Raw genomic sequence first — 22,410 nt, forward strand, 5'->3', positions numbered from 1 at the left:
CGACACGATAAGAAAAAAGTTATTTTGATGATTTTAATTTTCTAAACTACTAAAAAAAAACTTACTATAAAGTGCAATAGATATAAGGAATATGTATATATTGTTTATTAACGGGTTGATTTCGGGTCGGGTCATATTACTCATCTACTTTAACGGGTATTACACGACACTATCTATTAAGCTATCGGGTATGACACGAACACGAGAAGCACGACACGAATGCCAGGTCTACTACAATCAAATTACTCCTCAACTTTAGAATGGATAATGAGGGGGTTTTGAACTTAAGATGCAGCTGGGGAAGTAGGCTGCTTAGCCATTTCGAACTTGGGTGCCACGAGAGGAGTACACTGCTCTAGTCAACTTAGCTAAGACTTAGTCCGCTAAATAAGATATTGATCACTTGGTTTTCCAGATTGTCATGGCATTCGTCTACAGTTTGAATCCATAACCTTGACGAGTTTCCAGGGAAGATGATGAAGAAGATGGAGTCTCTGAAAGTTCTTGAAACAAATGGAATTCCATTAAGTGAATTATGGCCAAAAAGAAGTTCAACTATCTTGAGTTCTTTTCCATGCTCTTTAGTTAAGTTGAATCTCAATAGGTGCAATATTTCTGATGATGCCTTTTGTAGGGATTTAAGTAGTCTATCCTCAGTTGCAAAGATTAAAGTTAGATGAGAATCCAATTTGCAGTCTGCCAGGTTTCATCAAAGGTTTGTAATTGTATTAAACTCTCTTTTCGTAGTTGTAAGAAGCTCAAATCGCTTGTGGGGTTGCCGAGAGTACACGAAAAGATGGATGTATGCAATTGCATATCATTGAAAAAAGTAACATATCAATCGCTTGAGGGGCTCCAACTAAAGGCCTTTCTGAACGACATATTTTTTGTTGGGAACGAGGTTCCAGGCCGGTTCAGCTATAAAAGCACCAAGTCCTCCATATCCTTTATTGTCCCTTTACTCCCTTCTAGTCACAAAATCCGAGGCTTGAAAATCGTTGCTACCTATGCAAACGAGGAGAATTCTAATTATAATGATGATGATGAAGACAACGACCACGATAAACCTCCAATGATAATCAAAGTGAGTAACACGAGCAAGGGCCTGCAGTAGTCCACAAGCCATCCATGAGTTTGTAATTTTACTTGATACAGACATCTTTGGATTCCCTCCTTGCTTTCAAGATGTTTTCTGCCTTCAAAATATCGAAGTTCAGATGTGTTCAACATTATCAAATACTGCATAAATATAGCATAAAATACATCAACATTAACGATATTTAAGAATTTTTCTTCCCTGACACTAATTGCATACAATCCCGTACCAGAGAACAAAAACAGATGGTTGTATACTAGCAGTAAATAATTGAAAGAAAAAAAATAAACATATGATTCTAAACATACAAGGGAAGGACATTGAAACCGGGGAAGAAAAATGTTGAACTGCGGGAAAATATTTTGGCACCGGGGAAGGCAAAAACATCCTATCTGCCTATAAATGTCAAATTTAGAAATAGTAATTGTCATTTACAACAAAATCATGCTTCTTAAATACTGGGCTCCCATTGAAAAATTGTGTAAATTACATAAATTTCAGTACAACAGATATTAGATTGACTAATATATCAAATAAATTAAGAGCAGACAATTTCTTAGCCTGAGATCTAAGGACTATACAGCTGATTCAGCCCTGCATTGCTACTGCACTACGAAAGCTGGTTTCTGCTTCTCCAACCCAAACAAATTATTGAGGTCAGGAAGCATAGGAGAAACGGCATTGGTCACTGGAGGCATGAAATTTACTATTATCTCATAAACATTGTACCTGCAAAAGCATAATGCAATAAGCCTTCAACCATCTGGCCTAGTTTGCTCAACAGACGCTCCAAGATATTCCAAAACAAAATCACAGCAGTTTCACATAGGGAACCGAAGAATCTATTGATAACTTATCTTGCGACTCAATCTTCCTCTTCTTAGCATGCAACTTTTTCAAAGAATAAAATGTTCTCTGCGGATAATCAAATTGTGCAAAATCAAAATCAATAAACAATAGAAGTTCAGGATCAAATAGGTCGTGATTGTTAGCAGGAATTACTGCTAGCTTGTCCATTTTTAAAGTTACCAGAACACAAAAACAATAGAAGTTCAGGATCGATTAGGTTCCATGCCCACTATAAGCTGAGACAATACAGTGTGCCATTGACTTCAATGGCCGCAGATACAGATTGTTTGAATGAAACTCTCCTCATGACTCAGACTTAGTTACTTAAAGTTGGTTATACGAGTACAAATTGTTTGAAAATCATGTTCATCAACTCCACATATCCAAAGCAGTAAATTAATGAGGATACCGGACATCACTTAGGACAATACAAACCTTAACAATTTCCAAAAGCCACAGTTTTTATATGCAATCTGATGACATGTGTTCAGCAACTTGTTCACTAATATTCTGCAATTGGAAAAGGAAAAATGTATTCCTGGTGAATATCAGGCAAAGCATGGCACAAGTCTTTCGTAGGGAAGGGCATGGTTACAAGTTCAATTATAGAGCCAGACCTGATTAAAAGCATGGAGTTTGCTTTTAACAGCAGCAGCACCTGCGGTCACCTGTGTCTTCCTCTGCCATTTGTTTATTGATTTGTTTCTGAAAGTAGCTATTCTACAAGATACAACGTGACAGGTCTGAGTTAGACCAAGTAACCAACATGGAAATGTAAACAATAATGAAAAGTTGAACATAGTACAACAAATTCTAAAATTCATGCAAGAGAAGTTGTCGGAGCATGAAAGAATTCATAGCAGAACTGCCCTAGAGTATACTTAAACGTAACATATGACAACAATCAGCATAGATTTTTTACAAGTATAATTTACAAATGCATTTCATGGTTCTTTGCCAGCCCCTTTAGATATCAAACTAAAGGGTTTGCAAGTATAATTTACAAATGCATTTCATGGTCTACCACTATTTTTTACAAGTATAATTTACAAATGCATTTCATGGTTTTTTACAAGTATAATTTAAATTTCAGAAAACTATCTTCTGGTATATTTCATATTGAATAGTTGACAAACTTAATAACATAATAGCCTCATTTATTAACTGATAAGAACCATGTATTAAAATATAACAAAAGTTAGACACCAAGGTATAGAAATACAGCAATAATCGTAAGGTACTTGAATCCACCATTTACGTGAATTTTAACAATAAAACAACAAAACTCCGAAGTTCTTTTTGCTGCTCCAAATGGATTAGCGAAGTATGGCATGAAAAAGGAAAAAAAAAAATTTTCAGTTTTATAGATAGTAGAATATGATTCTTCTTCTCAGAATATCTAATTATGATTTCAGTACCTCGACAGCAACTCAGAAAGCCGTGACCAATCCTCATCACCATCAATGTTCTTAGATGACTGTGACATCTACATCGTCCAGATTTACCTACAGAACAAGATATGTATTAGGAGAAGTTCATGAACATATGCAGTATGAAGTTCATGAAAATATGCAAACAGTACAAAGTAGGACAGTCAATTAGACCATGGTAGCCGAAAAGCCAATTTTTTTGTTAAATCAGGCTAAGGTTTATATGAGATCAAGCAGGAAACATTTGTGCCAACATCCTAGGGCAATTTGAAATCTGGCTTCATCTTGGCTATCCTCAGATCAACAAAACAAGGCCCAACTGATTTACCTTCCATGTCAACATTATGCATTTGACAACTGCAACAAATACCTACCTCTAGAGTGTGATTTAATTGATGTTTCTGTAATCAAAATCCCAAGGTGTCTAATGTTTGTCGAAAACAACTGTATTTCTAACCAATTGGACTACTTGGAACTTCCCACCTATTACGCGCAAACCATCACCTATTGGGACTGGCTTGTCCTCAATCAGAACAAAGCACAAACTTCACTACAATTCAGCAGAACAAAAGCTGATGTTCCAAGATTTACATTAACAATTGAGCCGGTCCAAGCTCAAGCTCGATGCTTTGTGTTTTGGGATAAGCTTGAGCAAGGCTGAGCTCAATCCATTCCTCTTGATTAACACTCTTACACTCTTAATGATAACTTAGTACCAGCATTTTAGTACCAGCATAATCTGACTAATTATAGCAACCGTTGTAGTGGAACTTCTGAAATTTGGGGAACCCTCACAACCATATGAAAACTTAAGCATTTCCTTAAAGTTTGATTTGACAAAATTGAACTCTATGTTAACTAATAGGTTATAAACCAAACACACTTTATGAGAATGTAAACGGTTATTAAAAACTTCAAACACAAAATGTAAATCACCAAGCATAGCTGCAAACCTTTCACACATTGGCAATTCTTATCATGCCGAAAATGATAAGATTATGCAAAAGAGCGGAAAGCCAAATTGTATTACAAAATAAATATAATAGTTTGATAAATGTACTTTGTACATACTATGTATTGCTTGAACAATGGATGGGTTCTTCTCAAGTAAAGCTGCAACAAGAAAAAATAGCCCGATGTGATAAATGTTAGCATATACAAATGGCAATATTAACAAATCATAACAATGTATAAAGCACTTCTCATATTACAACAAGGTATGAAGCTAAACCGCAAACCAAGTAGTACAAGGTAGACAAAAAAACCTTTTGACAGCCATACTTCTTGTAGTTCCACTAGTGAGTCCAAAGTTCTTTTGATGAGTCAACTAGATCAGAATATGCTGCATTGACGCCCTCATGTGAATCGCAAAATAAAGACCAAACTGGCTTCTGCATCAACCTCTCAGTTAAGAACATAATCAACCTCTCAGGTAAGAACGTAATATCTTAACATATAAAAAAATCTTTAAAAAAAAAAAGGGAAAAGCAAAAACGACCTGCGGTAATCTATGTGAACTTGAGAATGCTTTCTGAAGCAATAATCTGAACTCAAGAGCTTTGTCCCAGAGAGCCTTCAGAAAAAAGAAAAAGAAAAGGCATAGAAAGTGGGTAAGAATAAACATCGATCAGACAATAACTCACTATATAATTTTTTTTTTTTTTTTTTTCAACTTTAAGGATTGGCATAAAAAGAAGCTTTAAACAAGGAGCAATAATTTCATGTTGACAAACAAAACCTATTTCATGGATATTAAAAGAGCTATTATTTTGAACAACACACCTTTTGGTTCTTCACTGCTTGACCTTTAAGAAGATCTTCGTCCTTATGACCCTTTAGATTCTTTAAAATATCTCTGCATGGGAACAGGGAATAAACGAAGAACAAAATTAACTTCTTATGTCAGCCTATATAGCTCCATTTTGTGCTTTCGTAGTAACTAAATTAAATAGATACTAAAAATTAGCCTGAGCTAAGATGGAAATGGCACTAGTATTCAATTTCTATGGCTACACTCGTGGACTATTTACATTACTCAATGACTTCTGTAACCTAATAACAAATTTCGTCACCAACCTCCAACTGCTATGCATATTATCTCTTATATTCACATTATTTAGCTCTATGTCTTCATTCTAATTAAGCATCACAAGTTTATAATTAAAAATAAAAGGATTGTGAACGGAAGTCTCTTACTGCTCCTGATGACGAAGATTCATGCATTCTTTCTCCAGTTCTTCCATCTCGGCATCTTTACTATCGTTTTGCCAATCCCCATTTTCCTCTTCCCCAACTTCTCCTCCATCTTGTTCCTCATTTTCTGATTCTTCTTCCTCCTTCTCCTTGTCGTGCTCATCATCAAATTCATCCTCTTCCTGCTTCATCTACATCACAAATCATCAATCAACAATAAAATAACCAAAACAAAACTGAATGATTACCAAAACCCAATAACAGAATTTACAAATCAAACTAACATTCAGCTCATCGCTGTCGAATCACCATCGTCGTCAAACTCACTGTTACTTTCACGAGCCTTCTTCTCCATTGTGACGTATGAGCCTCTACAAATTCAAACACCCACATATTTATAGAATTTAATTCCACAAGGATTTAAGTTTTGATGATACATACAACTTCATTTCAAATATCCAAACCAATTTATGAATCCCAAATTCTAAAATTGATGATTTTTCCTCATTTTCTTTCAAGCGAAACAAATTAAATACGCATATGTATATATAGAGTGAGACCCTTGAGAGAGGTACAAACAAGCCTCAGAAGAAACTGTAGGGTCTGGGTTTTAGGGGTGTAAGCTAGGGATGACAAGTCAAAACATTAAATCCAATAACCGTACAACCGTCCGAATGAACAGATTTGGGTATGAAAATTAGGGTAACACCACAGTGTGCTATTCGACGAGCTCGAAAGGGTCGAAGAGGAGCTATGGTGGGTCGGAGAAGAACAAATCGCGTGGATCGAAGGCCCTCGAATATTTTGGATATGAAAAAAACCATGAATATTATTCGGTTATGGTTTTGGATACGGTTATAAAGATCCTCATTCCATAATCGTCTAACCAATGAGCAAAACATCAAGAAATCGAAATCACAAACTTAGACGAAAAAATACGTATACCTAACATTTTCTAAAACTTTGGGGTAGAATACTTGTTTATATGACACTACACCAAAGCCATACATATAACAAACGCTCCAAAGACAATAATCTGACATCTTGGATAAGAAACGAAATCAGAAGAAACATACAAATGTTTCACATATAGTGATATTCATTATGAACTATACTACCTAAAATACATCCCTGTTTCTACGTTGAAGCCTTTTGATAAATTACTTTCTACACATTCATGGAGCCAATACTTTGATTGCCCAAGAAAGCAACCATTTGTTTCACACTAGACGCCAAACTCAACATAGTGTGTTAAGTGCCCGGAAAGACCATAAGGATTAGGCCTTGCAAGGATGCAATGCTGTCCCAGACTTACAAGGGAACCTTGTTGCTTGTTCTTTATATTCCCAAAATCCCATTCACTAATCATACAAATTGGATTCCTTCAGGAATATAAGATACTCAACAACCATATTTGATTCAAACAAATCTCTCTAAGGCGTCAAATGGATAGTGAAGGCCACTGTTTATTTGTAGTTTGTACCCTAACAAAGCACAAGTCTAGGTAACTTGCCTATAATCAACAACATCTAAAAGGATAAAGATACATAATGCAAGCAAAGAAAGAGCCAAACCTACGTAACCAGTCAAATTCAAGTTCATTTCTATAACTCAAGATACTTTTGTTCTCCGTTTGGGAAAATCTTCAACCGGTTTAACTGAAAATACTCTAGTATACTCATGTGTACTCTATATTTGGTTAAAGAACTTCCAACAGTTTTAAGCACATTGAATCATGCAACTATTACCAACCGCTAACGAGATTCGTGTTATATACATACAACAAATCTATACAAAACCACCTTCTAGCAAAACAAAGTTCACTATCTACATAGATTTCAAATTTCAATTCAATAGATTACGTAAAATACTCGAAACCAAAATCGGATAGCATTCATAAGGTATAACTTCATGAGAATGTCAGAGCACTCGGGATCCAAAGAAGAAAACATTGCATCCACATCTTTCATAGCCATGATAGCTCTATGCACCATTATCCAATTTGCAGACTGCAAAACTCAAAAAAATAAAAAATAAAAAAAATAAATCTCATCACTTTCTTTTCATTCCACACCAAACAGGACACTTAAGATTATAATTAAACACAGGGGAACAATTCCGATTGGTACCCAAGAAAACCACTGGAAAAACAATAAGAAAAGAAGAATAAAATTCTAAGCTTACAATTCAATTTTCTATTCCATCTATTGATTTTCTCGGCAACCAAACAGGAAATTAGCAAAAGAGAAAAGACAAACCTTGCAGCGCTCGTCTTTAGTGTTGAGAGGCCAGCCTTCAAGAGCAGTTTTTGGAGCTTCAACTGTCTTGTACCTAGATGAAAAACGGATCAAACAGTTAAGGTTTTTGGGGAATTACCAAATCATTAAGGGGTTTTAGAGAAAATTGAATGTACAAAGGGGAAAGGATTTGGAGTGATACAGTTTTGAGTAAGCTCTCGATCTTTCAAGATTTTTGTTCGATTCTGTTGATTATGGCCTCTGCATTATCTGCTTCCATAAATTCCTCTGTTCCTGCTATCCCTCTCTCCCTCTCCCCCTCTCTCTCTCTCTCTCTCTCTCTCTCTCTCTCTCTCTCCCTCTCCCTCTCCCTCTCTTATGTGTTTCACTGTGATTTTCTCATATGGCAATTGGAAAAGACGTGAGGAAACACATTCCCGCTAAAGTGACACGGCAGGTGGACCAAAGTGTATATTGGGTTGGGTCCTAGGTCGGCCCAAAGATAGCCTTGAATTCATACCATTTGATAGTCTAAATTTTTGTTAAATTAGTAAGTAGACAGTGTCAAAAAAACTATTTAGCTACTCAATTTTCTTTGATCTCCAATAACATTTTTTATTTTAACAAATTTAAATATTTTATTATGAACAATTCAAATTCAACCCACTCTTTTTCTAAAAGAGTCTTATCTCTCTTCATGTTCTTCTTGCTCAAGGTTCCACTTTTGAGTTTTATTATTTTCTTAATATTTAGTTGATGAATAGTTGCTCTATAAATCATTTTTCTATAATATAAACTCTTTTATAGAATATGTTGGAGATGTGTTCTTTTTTTTATATTTTAAATCTGACTATTTGAAATAAAATTTTATTTATTTTACATCATCTCCTAGAAATACTCCTAGTAACTTGAAGTGAATTTGGCTTAAGTAGGGTGGTTTTTTTCGGAGGGGTGTTTTAACTTAGACTCAATCAACTATACAAAATGTTGAAAAGAAAAAAAACTACTTATGCATGTCACCAACTCAAATAATTTAAATTTTCATCTCAATGTTGTTACTTTCACGTCTAAAAAAGAAACCAATTAAACTAAATAACAATTCAATCTAATGTTAAATGATTTTGGTTCGCATATACATGCAAAATTCTAATTTCATTAGGTAGTGATTTGTTCCTGTCTATTGATTATTTTTATATTTATTCAATCGTACAACTAGAAACAACCGAATGAGTGTTAAAGGAAAAAAAAGTGAAAAAATCGCTTATCTTTCATTGTCCCATACAAATAAAAAAAAAATTAAAACCAAAAAGCTTAAAGATCATATGAGAAAAATTCTTCCTAGATGTGTATCATCAAATTTGTATGTTCATGACTCATCTATTTTGCATTGCTATTTTGCTTGGTGCTCAGTGAGCTGTGTTGCACCAAATTGCTTTTGTTTCAATCAAGACGCTGCCGTTTACATTGTTCCACCAAACAAAGCACAAGGTCAATATCGTCATTCCAACCAAACGGTCATAATTATCGACGCTCCATTTTTGAATTCCTAACGCGTCCGCACACACTTTTTTCCACTCTTTCTTCTTCCTTGCCTTCATAGTCCTCCTTGCTTCGCACAAAATCCAAAACCTCCGCAGAAGCTCGCGTGCTCATCAATGGAGGACTCCATCCCCTACAGAAAATCCCACTTTCTATTCTCCGATCCAAACCCAGAAGCTCACCGAAACCCGATTCAACACGGTAAGTCCTACACTATGCACTTTCTCCTTAAGGCTCTATTCTTTGCGGCTTTCATCGTTGTTCTTCCACGTTTCCCCTCACAAGCTCCCGAATTTATCAATCACACGATTCTCACTAAGTTCTGGGAGCTCATTCACGTTATACTTCTGAGTCTTATATGCCTACAATATTTCCCGTTTCGTCGAATTTCGACGGCCGGTGTGAACACCCATGTGGGTATGGTGAGAAAAGAGAGGATGAGAGTTGGAATTCTGGGTATTTTGTGGGTAACCCTGTTGCTGCCATGGCTCATTCTTGTCATGAAAGCAATGTTTTTTATGCCCAATGCAAACCCAGTTTGGGGATTTGTGAAAGCGGGGGTGAAAATTCATGTGGGTATAAAGAGAAAAATGTTACCCAAGCTTGAATGGCGAAATTCATGTGAGTATTTTCAGGGTGAATCAATGGTGTTTGGCTCAACCAAATTATGGTCTTGATGGATGGGGAAAACCCAGATCAATGGTTGATAATCAGCCTTTAGGATTGCCGGTTCGGAGTTTGAAATCGAGGGTGAAAAACCGGGACAGTTTTGAATTTGTTGCTAGGAGTGAGTTCAGTTTAGGTTCTAACGGCTCTTTTAAAAGCTCTGATAGGGTTAGGAATGGGGATTTTGGTGATTTGGGTGCTATAAATTTAGAACAGAAGTTCAATGAAGCTGCTGCATCACCATCCCCGGTTCATTGGCGTTCGCGTTCTGCAAGGATGGAAAGGGGGAAAAGAGTACGTATTAATGCTCGTCCTTCGCGTTTGAGGCTGCTCTCAGTTGATGAAACTCAGTATGAATCAATGAAAACTCCGTCTTTCCAGTCCACATTGTCCTTTACTTCTGAGTCTTCTTCCCCAAAAGAAGACTCTTTCACGCACTACATGTCTTCGGAGGTGCGTGAAGAAAACTCAAAGGTGGAGAATGTGAAGAAAAGAAAGAGTACTCATTCTCAAGGGTCTTCTTCTCCTTCAGGATTTGCATCATCACCACCAAAACCATTGAATGAAAAAATCTCAGTGAGTTGCATTCGCGGGTGTATAGCATTGGTTCTTTCCATGAGGAGGACATGATGAGAAGAAAGGGTCATCCCCTTCCTGCTCCGTCTACATCACAAAATCACCAATAACAGAATTTACAAATATCACTAACACTCAGCTAATCTCTGTCGAAATCGCCATCGTCCTTGAACTGACTGTCACTGTCACGAGCCTTCCTCACCACTGTGACGTCTGAGTCCCTAATTCAACCACCCAAATATTATATGTTACATAAGGACTTGTTCGTTTCAAGACTAGCACACTTGCATAACCACCCAACCTATCTTGAAGTAGACGGGAGAATTTAAGCAGCACACGTGTCTTCCTGGAGATTGTTGTTTGCATTTTCTTGGTTCTACTCAATTCTTTTAGATCAAATAACCACTCTTTGATTTTATATAAGTGAGTTTTAATGGAAAATTTTCACACAACAAAATTTTCAATGAAAAACACATTAATGATTTTTAATGAAAATTTTGAAAAAGCTTTTGTTTTATAAAGAAACGATTGCTGGTGTCAACTTTAACTTAGTTGTGATACTCTCACTCCACCTAAACTTTAACTTGTTTACAATATTGTCATCGTCTTTTGTTATTGTAATTAAATAAAATTCATTGTATGTTTTTGGATTAAAATTTGAGGTTCTTTTCATTAGTTTTTCTTTATGCAAATGGTGTTAAAAGGAGAGCAAAAATGGAAAAGGAAAAGAGTTGTTCCAACCCTATACATCTTTGTATGTCACTCCCTACACTATAATAAGAATTAGGACCAAATTCGTCCTTTTGCAAATTGATGCTTAAAACTAGAATGAATGAGGATTTCGTAACGTAATACTTTAATATAATTCTTTTTACCAAACTAGCAAAATTAGAAAACTTTCCGACCCAATTTACCAATCATCTCCATGTCAATATGAATTTGAGAGTCTAGATTTCTTTTTCTTTTCTTTTACTAATATTTCAACACATATTTTGTTAGAATTGTTTAAAAATCTAGCCGTTATCTGATAAGGATTTACAGCTAGGGTTCCTAGTTTTTAGGGTTGTTTTATCTCTTAAGAAACAATAATCCCTATACTTGAGGGACATGTTGCATGTTTCTGTTTTGACGTAGTCTCCACCACGATCGTAGGTCCTGTGATCGTGGGAAGTAGTTGTTTCATTTTCGTGTTCAAATGTAAGGCTATTTAATAGCCATGAAGTTTTGCTTTGCTTAATAAGAATTCTCCCTTGGTTGCTTTGTAAGCTCTCGAACTTTGCATTACAGCAGTCCTTTGCAAGTTTCTGGTTCCAACATCTGGTATTAGAGCCCCACTCCGGGGCCTGATCGAGAGCCTGCAACCTAAGCGGAGAGATACAACCATGGCATCTGAGAATAGTTTTGTACAACCAGCTATTCCCAAGCTTGATGGACACTATGACCACTGGAGTATGCTTATGGAGAACTTCCTTCGTTCCAAAGAGTATTGGAACTTGGTAGAGATTGGGATCACTGCAGCAGCAGGAGGATCAGAAACTGGGGAAGCACAGAAGAAGATCATAGATGAACTAAAGCTGAAAGACTTGAAGGCTAAGAACTATTTGTTCCAAGCCATAGATCGGTCCATTTTGGAGACCATTCTGAAGAAAGACACAGCAAAGGATATATGGGATTCCTTGAAACAAAAGTATCAAGGAACTGCACGTGTAAAACGTGCACAACTGCAGGCCCTTCGCAAGGAGTTCAAAGTGTTGCACATGAAGAATGGAGAAACAGTCGATAGTTATTTTGGCAGAACTCTTGCCATAGCTAACAAGATGCAGACTCACGGAGAAAAGATGGACGACGTGGTGATCATTGAAAAAATCCTGAGATCCATGACAACGAAGTTCGACTATGTTGTCTGTTCGATTGAAGAATCGAATGACCTAGATGTCATGTCTATCGACGAACTCCAGAGCAGTCTTTTGGTGCATGAGCAAAGGATGAGTCGACATCAGGAGGATGAACATGCTTTTCAGGCTACTCATGGAATCCAACAAGGAGGACGAGGACGAAGAACCTATCGGGGAAGAGGAAGAGGACGGGGAAGGCTAGACAAGTCAACCCTAGAATGCTATCACTGTCATGAACTAGGGCATTTTCAGTGGGAGTGTCCAAAGAAACCTAAGGAGGAGAAGGCAAACCATGTGGAGACAAAAGAAGAGATTTTGTTGATGGCACTTGTGGAGTTCAATGAGGCAACAGCGGAGCACACATGGTTCATTGATTCTGGATGCAGCAATCACATGTGTGGCAAGAGGGACCTATTTAGTGAGTTTGATAGCAGCTTCAAAGAATCAGTGAAGCTTGGAAATAATTCCAGCTTGACTGTCCAAGGCAAGGGAAACGTTCGAATGGAGGTAAACGGTATGATACACGTGATCACCAGTGTGTTCTATGTACCAAATTTGAAGAACAACTTGTTAAGCATCAGATAATTACAAGAGAAGGGACTCTCAGTACTTATCCAACATGGAAGGTGCAAAATCTTTCACTCGGAGAAAGGTCTAATCATGGAGACCAAGATGAGTTCTAATCGAATGTTTGCAATATCAGCTCGAGGTCTACCAAAGGAACAAAGATGTTTCTCGTCTCAAACCACTGATCAAGCACGACTTTGGCACTGTCGCTATGGGCATCCTAGCTGGAATGGGCTTAGAATACTTCAACAGAAGCATATGGTGGAAAGAATGCCTCAGTTCATTGCCTCTCAAAGGGTATGTGAAGATTGTTTGGTAGGGAGACAACACAGAGATCCTTTTCCCAAAGAAAGCACATGGAGAGCTTCCGAGATACTACAACTAGTGCATGCGGACATATGCGGGCCAATTAATCCTGCATCAAACAGCAAAAAGAGGCATCTTATCACTTTTATAGATGATTTCAGCAGAAAAACATGGGTTTATTTTTTAGTAGAGAAGTCCGAAGCATTTGGCACGTTCAAATCCTACAAAGCAAGGGTAGAGAAGGATGCTGTGACATCAATAAAAAGCTTAAGAACAGATCGAGGAGGGGAGTTCACTTCACACGAATTTACAAATTTTTGCCAAGAGAATGGAGTCCACAGGCAATTAACCGCAGCATATACTCCCCAACAGAACGGTGTAGCAGAACGAAAGAATCGCACCATCATGAACTTGGTGCGAAGTATGTTGTCAGCCAAGCAAGTTCCAAAAACTTTCTGGCCAGAAGGAGTTAACTGGGCAGTGCATGTGTTGAACCGATGCCCCACTCTTGCCGTGAAGAACAAGACACCTGAGGAGGCATGGAATGGACACAAACCATCCGTGGACCACTTCAGAATCTTTGGTTGCATTGCTAATGCTCACATACCTGACAATAAAAGAGTGAAGCTTGATGCCAAGAGCTGTAAATGCGTATTGCTTGGGGTGAGTGAAGAGTCTAAAGCTTATCGATTATTTGATCCTGTCTCACAGAAAATAATTATAAGTCGAGATGTAGTGTTCGAAGAAGATAAACAGTGGGTGTGGGATGACAATCACAAGGAAGTTATTATGACAGATCTCGAATGGGATATTGATGAAGAAAATGGCACTGAGACGACAAGTCATCCTGAGGCTGAAAGTAATGAAGAAATTGAAACTGAATCTGATCATGGTGGATCAATAGTTGAAGAAGACAACCAAGTTGATGAAGTCTCACCTTTCACAGGACGAACTCGAAGACCACCAACTTGGATGAGGGACTATGAAACAGGTCAGGGCTTATCCGATGAGGAGAATAAGGGTATGGCTCAATTGGCACTATTTACTGATCAAGATCCCACAACCTTTGAAAAAACAGTGACGTCCGAAATATGGAGACAGGCCATGGATCAAGAAATACAGGCAATCGAGAATAACAGTACGTGGCAATTAGTCGAGCTACCACCTGGAGGGAAAAATATCGGAGTAAAATGGGTATTCAAGACGAAACTTAACGAGAATGGAGAAGTAGATAAACATAAAGCTCGACTAGTCGCTAAAGGTTATTACCAACAATATGGGATTGACTATGCAGAAGTCTTCGCACCAGTTACTCGTCTAGACACCATTCGCATAGTAATCTCGATTGCTGCGCAAAAGAACTCGGACATTTATCAGCTTGATGTCAAGTCCGCATTTCTGCATGGGGAGTTAGATGAGGAAGTATTTGTTGATCAACCACCCGGGTATGAACAGAAGGGGCAGGAGACAAAAGTGTATCGACTGAAGAAGGCTCTATATGGACTCAAGCAGGCTCCCCGAGCCTGGTACAGTCGTATAGAGTCGTATTTCATCAAGGAAGGTTTCAACAAATGTCTTTTTGAGCACACATTGTTCATCAAAACTGCAGAAGAATAGTATGTCTTTACGTCGATGATCTCATTTTTACTGGAAATGATAAGTTGATGTTTGAACAATTTAAGAAATCTATGATGGTGGAGTTCGACATGACCAATCTCGGGAAAATGAGATACTTTCTTGGTATTGAAGTAATACAAGGTTCTGGAGGAATCTTTATTAGTCAAAGAAAGTATGCTCAAGAGATATTGGAAAGGTTTAACATGGATCAATGCAACTCGGTACTAAATCCCATTGTTCCTGGTTACAAACTTACAAAAGATGAATGAGGAATATAGGTTGATGGCACTGTTTACAAACAGATGGTAGGAAGTCTCATGTACCTAACAGCTACACGCCCTGACTTAATGTTTGTTGTAAGTTTGATTAGCCGATACATGGAGCGTCCAACTGAAGTTCACATGCAGACGGCAAAAAGAGCTCTCAGATATGTTAAAGGAACTACTGATTTGGGGATACTCTACAAGAAGGGAGGAACTGAGGAGTTGATTGGGTACACCGATAGTGATTACGCGGGTGATCAAGATGATAGGAAAAGCACCTCAGGTTACGTATTTATGGTGAATATGGGCGCAGTCTCTTGGTCCTAAAAAAAACAGCCAGTTGTTACTTTATCCACTACTGAGGCAGAATTCATAGCAGCAGCATCAAGTGCATGCCAAGTGGTCTGGTTAAGAAGAATTGTGAAGAGTCTTAACCATGAGCAACGGAGTCCAACCGTGGTGTATTGTGATAATATTTCGACTATCAAACTATCAAGAAATCCTGTGTTGCATGGTCGAAGCAAACATATTGATGTAAGGTTCCATTTTCTTCAAAATTTGGTCAAGGATGGAGTTTTAGAACTGGTGCACTGCTCTTCTCTAGAACAAGTTGCAGATATTTTCACGAAACCGTTGAAGGTCGACTTGTTTCTGAAGTTGCGGGGATTACTGGGTGTTTGCAAGCTTCAGGAATAAACTGAATAGCTGTGGTATTCAGTTTAAGGGAGGATGTTAGAATTGTTTAAAACTCTAGCCGTTATCTGATAAGGATTTACAGCTAGGGTTCCTAGTTTTTAGGGTTGTTTTATCTCTTAGGAAACAATAATCCCTATACTTGAGGGACATGTTGCATGTTTCTGTTTTGACGTAGTCTCCACCACGATCGTAGGTCCTGTGATCGTGGGAAGTAGTTGTTTCATTTTCGTGTTCAAATGTAAGGCTATTTAATAGCCATGAAGTTTTGCTTTGCTTAATAAGAATTCTCCCTTGGTTGCTTTGTAAGCTCTCGAACTTTGCATTACAGCAGTCCTTTGCAAGTTTCTGGTTCCAACATATTTATGTAGTCTTTTAGTATCAACCCCCATACATTTTTACATGTCCTCTCCTTGTATTTGAGCCGGTTTGAGATAGTATTTTATTCTTTTAATATTAACAAAAAAAATGTGAAATTAAAATTGAAGATCTCTCCCAAAATTGAAAAGATAAGTGTTAATAGACCAAAGGTAATTCTTTTGATAAAGAGATTCTTAACGTGAAGCTCAAACATTTAACTGAGAAAAATGTTTAAAAACTCTACTTGTATAGCTAATAAGCACCCGTTTATGTTAAAAATACGCGTGATGCGATCTTATGAACATTACTTTCAATAGAACTATATATAAAATAAAAAAATGCATAATGACACATGGGTCATGTGATGATTATCAACATTTAGAGATGGATAATTTAATTTATCTAATATGCTTTACGAGTTGATTATTAAGGATTAGAGGCTTAGTTAACCTCCCTATATTTGATTAATTAAGTAGCATTGCATTTATTTTGGACAAAAAATAAATAAATAAAAAGAATGGACGTTTTGATATGGACGCCTCTTTTTTTAATTTTTTAGACTAAACATACACTCCTTTTGAAAATTTGATCAAACATTTTCCTAAAATTTTGGTTATTAATTTAAGTTTTTCACATAAGTTTATTTTGTTTAGAATTTTCGTTTTTCACGACTTTTCCTAGACATTTCCTTTTTTTTTTTTTTTTTTTTTCCTCTTATCCCTATATTTATGCATTTATGATCCATCTCTATGCATTTTTTTTATTGTTTGTTATAATTTTACTTTCTTTTTTTTTTTGTGAATATAGTAGAATATTTATAAAATAAAAAAATTTGTCAGATTTTATTATTTAGAAGAACCAACACATAATAAAGATTTGTTTGATTATATAGCTACATCTAGTTACCTATAATATGGACACATTTAGTTTTATAGTGGATTTGATTTTTTGTATTTCTCGGTACACTTGGAATGTAAATGTACCAAAAGAGTTATCAGATAGAGACATTTGGCTTTGTGGTACATTTGTGATTTTTTGTTCATTTGGTACATTTGGAATTTAAACGTACCAAAAGGGTTACCTGACAATGGGCACATTTGGTTTTATGGTACATTTGGTTTATCTGTACATTTGAAATCTAAACGTACCAAAAGGGTTACATAACAATGGGTACATTTGGTTTCTCGGTACATTTGAAATCTAAATGTACCAAAAGTCAATACTTTTGTTCTCAAATGTACCATAAGTTTTAAGTATACTTTTTATATATCTATACGTGAAAAAATATGTATTGAAGACTTTTTATTGAGACATTTTTAATAGAAAGAGATTTTTTTTTTTTTTAAATACTGATAATAAGGTAATGAGGAATTAGTTAATTAAGTTTTTATTTTATTTTATTAAAAAATGTCATTTAATGTGTATAAGGGGATTGACGAAATTAAATTCCTATATTATAGGCAATTAGTTGCTAAGTTACCTTATGCCTCTATATAAATGCATTTAAATTAATGACATGGAAATTAAATAAATAGAAAATTATTGAGGTGGCAATTGATCAAAGCACCTTAATCAAATCTTTAAAAGGGATGAATGTTTAATCTAACAACTATAAAAAAAATGTAGGGACTCAAAACTGACCAAACTGACTCAAAACAGCGCAAAACAAACAAATTAACTCAAAACAGGAACTAAAAGGTGATTTGGACAAAAATTGAAGTAAATTGACATGAAATACTAAAGGGGGGTTTGTTTGGACGAATTTTAAACTAAAACTAAGTAGGTTGTAGAGACGAATTTTAAACTAAAACTAAGTAGGTTGTAGAAAACAAACTAATTGATACTAAATTGGGGTGAATGAAAGGGGTGAAAGGCTAGCTTGAGGGTCATTCTCCACACATGACACATATGCAACACAAATCGATCTCCAATTACTATTCCTATAAACCATGAACGACAATGCCCCAAGTTAACCGTGAACTACACAAATTAACTATCAGATTTTCCTAAATTCATTGAATTAGACTCAGCAACGCAACAAAATTATTCTTATCAAGTTCCCTATATGACAATTGGATGATTACACGTGCGGCAGCTAACATGCACGTGGGGAAGCTTAATAATAGCCGACCAAGACCCTCATGTGCTAATCACAGTGCTTAAAAATTTCATGACCAACTTGGTTTTACAAGAGACCTATCAAAGTGTCTCTAATGTAAAGACTTAATCTTAGACAATATTTTTATATTTGGATCTTAAAAGGTCATATATTTGGATCTTAAAACTCAAATTCTAGAACTCGTTTTGAGTTTTAAAAATTGAATCCTTGCACTGGAAATTCATATTTGAATTTTAACAATCTGGTTGTGTATTGGAGATGATTGGACTCAAATCTCATTATTCTTGGTTGAGTAACAATTTTCTTAGTTGGCATGAGCTCCACTTTCAACTCAAATCACATACTGAAACTCAAATTGGGTTTTCATTCCGCCAGAGACATAAATATGAGTTTGGAGAACCCTTGGACTCGTATTTAGACTCAAATATAAGATTTGAGTCCAAATTTTCTGGTACATCGGAGATGTTTAGTGTGCTCGAAATATAAGGCGATCAAGATTGAATTGAGAAAATACTATTTTTATTTACTTTCCCATCTAATGGACATAAAGTTGGATTACCCAGTCACTTGAATTATTGAAGACTTACCTATATCGAACTACCTAGTAATTCAAACTAATTAAGATTTGCCCATAAAATGAGACATATTAATCTTGTCGTCCTTGGAGTACTCGTAAAAATTTCTAGGGTAGTGCTATCACACATCCATTTTTACTTTTCACACACCCCTCTCAATTTTTGGACATCAGAAATAATGAGTTGAAAAAGAACAATGACAAAAAATTAATAAGGATGTGTAAGAAGTAAAAATTGGTGTGTGAACATATTCCAATTTCTAATGATTTAACTCTTTGATTTGAACCATGAGATAAGCCCGTGGTCTTCTTCAAGGTAATGGAGTGACGCGTGAGGATCGTGAAAAGATTGAAAACGAAGAAACGAGAGAGTATCAAATGATTGAGAGAAGTGCGTGTGAGGTTAGGATAACGATCTTTTATATTGACAAATCTTTCCAAGCAACCACCCATAAATTTGAGGGGAAGTGACTCTAAATTCTTGACCATCATGTCACCAAGCAATCAAAATTCGTTATTTTAAATGGAGTTGCACAGATAATTCAGGTGATTGTAGAGAGATGTCTCAAAATAATCTGAAAGATTTAAGAATACTCATGTGGTGGAATTAATTTTCTCAGTTCAAATTGAGACAATTGTGATGTTGAAGGTTGGTAATGGACAAACGGGAAAAGGAGGAGAGGCCGATGGGCACGTCGACGACTCAATGCACAATAAAGAGAAAGATCAGTTGTGTTCAATTCCAATCATTTTTTGTTAACATTGAGATTTTCTTGAAGTTCCTAGCTTGATGTGTAACTTTCTAACGGAACTTGAGCGAAGATTGATATGGAAGCAAATTTTCACCGTCTCTTCCTTTAACAAAAATGCACTTTTAAAGTAATAACGCATAAGATTAAGGTCAAAAATCTCACGCGCCCATGATGAATGAGGAGGATTTTGGCCGAAAAATCTCCGATGCCAAAGTTAGAATTCTGAAATGAATGTATTTAGGAGTTCGTGGGTAGCAAATGACTTAGCATTTTAGTGGGATGCGAGGGGTATTTATAGGAGGGTGTCCAGCACTTTGGGTGGAGAGTGGCTAGCCATATATGGTGGTAATTGGAGAACAATTGCAAGATATTATGTGAAATAATATCTTGCAATTAATATGGCAATTATTCCTAAGGGATGAAGAGTTGATTGTTGCTTATAATCAAGTAAACCACTTCCAGAAGATCGCCAATAAGCTTGAACCCCAAGTGTTGAAACTCCAAGGTGTGTTGAAGATCAACGAAAGTCTGAAGAAGGAAGTGGATGAGTTGCAGCGCATCCATGTTGGTCTACTCGGGGTTTTGCTTGTTCAGGGTCAGGCCGATTTTAGTTTAAGTTTGTCTCTTGTGCTCTCAATCACAAAAATACCATACGTTTTAGAGACGTCCATTCAGGTATGGTCGTCAATGCATATGCATTAGCACACCACCGAGTGCATTACAATATGGTTTTCAGTTTTGGGTGCTGCATGCATTAAAGTAGTTTATGTGGTTTTGGTTATCGTTGTCGCTGAGCATAAGTGGTTTTCTGTAGCTGCTGAGATTTATATTGTAAGCAGAATTCATATAGCAGCTTTCATATACGGCACATGGTAGTCGGCAGTACTGCATTTAGAAAGAGAAAGTTATATTTTCTTCACTGTTTATTCAAAACTTATATGTTGCATGCTCTGGGTTTTAAAGTGAGTCAGCATAGAGTTTTTATTTGAGAATAATCAATTTTGTGTCCATGTGTTTTCAAAGAGAATATTTTAGTTTTTAATCACTGATTTTTCATTGTGTTTCAATTGAAAATTAATTATGAAAATGTACCTTGTGATTTTCGTAATTAGTTGATTTAAAAAAATTATTACATTTCATACATTTTACATGATCGCGTTAGTATCTTGCAAAGTTCGAGGAAACAGTGATTGACGACTGCATTAGTGTCGTGCCACTTCCACTTGAAGGCTGAAGAGAGATCAGGTAGCAAAACGCAGTGAAAAAATTGTCTACTAATATGTGGGTCTAGTTGATGAGTTTTGTAAGTCTTTCTATACTCATTTCCCTTAGTGTTTGTTCTGGCTTAAGAGTCTGAAGATTTTCTCAGTGATGAGTGTTACCTCGTTAAATCCTACATCATGTGTATACATGTTATTTGTCTTTTTAATTGCAAATGTGTAGGATAAACTTCCACTTATTTTCTTGCAGTGAACTCTATCTTAGACATTCATCAACATATAGAGTTTACGACAGAGGACTTTGCAACTATATTATTCAGTGCATTGTTTAATTTGTAAAGCTCTCATTTATCCTAATTATAAAATATAATATGTACAAGACATTTAAAAAATGGAAGTGTAGTTTGGATGTCATGTATGGCCATATCCTTTATTTCCACCATCCTTATCGACTGGATGGGGAGATATGTCTTTAAAAGTATGTTTTGAAATCGTGGCAAATATTGATTGAGTAATGACGCCTCTAAAAGTAAAATTTGGTTATATGAAAGAATCTCTCATAAAATAAAGTAACGAATAATCAACAAAAGTAACAGTACACCAAGTTGGACCTTCCCAACGTTGAAATGAAATATGAAAGTAGACCAAGATCCTATTATTCATCTACTCTTTGTTTTTTTTTTTTTTTTTTCAATAAACGATATTGTTTACACAGTTGCCTGAGCAAAAGACATATTTCCAATTGCTTGACCAAAACAAGCATTGACTTGGTTGTCTGTCCATCAATAACAAGTCCACATCTCAACCCAAATATAATGACGTCAAAGGAAAGGGGACAATGAGAAGGAAACTCCGGAGGGTAGAGAGAAGGAAAAGAAGAAAAGGAGAAGGGAAAAGTAGAAAATGAAGGAGGAAAATGAGAGGAAATTTTGGAGAATAGAGAAAAGGGGAAGGGAAAAGAAGAAACGCAGAAAAGAAGGAAAAAGGGGAAGGAAGCTTAGGAGAGTAGAGGAAGAGAGGGAAAAGCATAAAAACAAAAAATAAAAAAGGAAAGTTGTCTTCATCATTATGTTTACTAACGGAAAAGAGCAAAATGCTCCCAACTTCCCTTGTTTCTTACATTGTAAATTGTATTTCGTACAATGAGAAATCAGTATTCTTATCCTGAGAACATAGACATAACTTGCCAAATCTCATAACTATACGACAAATTCATAACTACATAACAATTCAATCAACCACCATAAGTTTGACCATACATGTACCTAAATTCAGGTTTTTCTAAACCTTCCTTATGAAACTACCTGAACATTAAAGGTGCCACATTATTATGCGGTTCTATCAAGTTTTAATTTTTGTCTAATTACCTCATCATCTTTAGGACAATCAATCGTGTAGTTGAATATATAAACCTTCGAGATGGTGATATTGGAAACACTAGTTGGTGGGTTGATTGGT

General features: G+C 36.2%; 1 pseudogene; it reads right to left on the reverse strand.

The window, feature by feature from the left end:
- LOC125468204 overlaps positions 1 to 22,410 on the reverse strand; it is a 61,601-nt pseudogene that overhangs the window by 4,276 nt on the left and 34,915 nt on the right.

The sequence above is a fragment of a genome, unplaced genomic scaffold (assembly GCF_019419815.1).
Source record: "Pyrus x bretschneideri cultivar Hongxiangsu unplaced genomic scaffold, Pyrus_bretschneideri_v1 Contig24, whole genome shotgun sequence".
Classification (NCBI taxonomy): domain Eukaryota; kingdom Viridiplantae; phylum Streptophyta; class Magnoliopsida; order Rosales; family Rosaceae; genus Pyrus; species Pyrus x bretschneideri.